At 37.3% G+C, this 1,120-nt stretch overlaps 3 non-coding genes across 3 annotated transcripts; all 3 read right to left on the bottom strand.

The window, feature by feature from the left end:
• Positions 1 to 426: 426 nt before the first annotated feature.
• Positions 427 to 499, bottom strand: TRNAV-CAC (transfer RNA valine (anticodon CAC)). Its single transcript has one exon. It is a non-coding gene; the product is annotated as a tRNA-Val (tRNA).
• A 65-nt stretch (positions 500 to 564) lies between these two features.
• Positions 565 to 637, bottom strand: TRNAV-CAC (transfer RNA valine (anticodon CAC)). Its single transcript has one exon. It is a non-coding gene; the product is annotated as a tRNA-Val (tRNA).
• Positions 638 to 702: 65 nt separating this feature from the next.
• On the bottom strand, positions 703 to 775 carry TRNAV-CAC (transfer RNA valine (anticodon CAC)). Its single transcript has one exon. It is a non-coding gene; the product is annotated as a tRNA-Val (tRNA).
• Positions 776 to 1,120: the final 345 nt, after the last annotated feature.

The following is a 1,120-nucleotide window of genomic DNA, read 5'->3' as shown; positions in this document are numbered from 1 at the left end:
TATGTTTGCTTTACCGTCATACATTTGCACTCTAAAATATAATGGTGCATTCAAACACCATATATGCTGTTTTTTCCAGTGCCATAAAAGACATCATTTAGGGTGTACTTTAACCCCATTTCTATGATCAATTCGCGCCATTTACTAATATTATTTGCAAGTATTAAGGAAATATTAAGCATTTATGCACCATTTACAGTGGCTTTTACCATCTTTTTTAGACAATCTATTGAACTTCTAATATTACTTAGTTTAATGGTTTTAAAAGTAGGGAAAAAGTACGCTACCGATGTCACCTTATTAAACCAAGTGAAGTGAAATAATTGTTAAATATATATTATAACCACTACACCACAGTCACGTGGTAAGTCCAAGTTTTCCAAGAGATCTAACTAATTATTACGTCCAATCAAGATGGTTAAAACATGTACCTACCTGGGCTCGAACCTGGGACTTTCCGCGTGTGAAGCGGACGTGATAACCACTACACCATAGATACGTGGTAATACTGAGTTTTCCAAGAGATCTAGCTAATTCTTTTGCCCAATCACGATGGTCAAAACATGTATCTACCAGGGCTTGAACCTGGGACCTTCCGCGTGTGTAGCGGACGTGATAACCACTGCACCATAGATACGTGGTAGCACTGAGTTTTCCAAGAGATCTAGCTAATTCTTATGTCCAATCACGATCGTCAAAACATGTATCTACCAGGGCTCGAACCTGGGACCTTCCGCGTGTGAAGCGGACGTGATAACCACCACACTACAGATACGTAGTGACACTGAGTTTTCCAAGAGATATCTAGCTAATTATTATGTCCAATCACGATGGTCAAAGCCGTACTTCTGTAATTAAGTAAAATTAACATACTTAGACTTAATTGTTTTGATCAAGCTGGCCGATTGCACACCCTGAATACTTAATTGTTAATTTAAGATAATTCCGAAAAGTATCTTCGCTGTAGTTTTTAAGTTATCGGTGGGGAAAAATCACGAAAAACCCATGTTAATCTCCATAGGAAATTACCAAAAGCGGGTGAATATTACTTTAACGTTACAAAACGGTATCAAGTCTACCGGCCCTGTAGAATTTGTTTTAATTGTTTATTTGTTTTTAA

This window comes from Phalangium opilio, unplaced genomic scaffold, assembly GCF_054372755.1.
Source record: "Phalangium opilio isolate 3A_F unplaced genomic scaffold, DU_Popi_V2 ptg000061l_1, whole genome shotgun sequence".
Classification (NCBI taxonomy): Eukaryota; Metazoa; Arthropoda; class Arachnida; order Opiliones; family Phalangiidae; genus Phalangium; species Phalangium opilio.
Note: the sequence above shows the minus strand (reverse complement) of the source record. Positions and strands in the feature narration are given on the sequence as shown.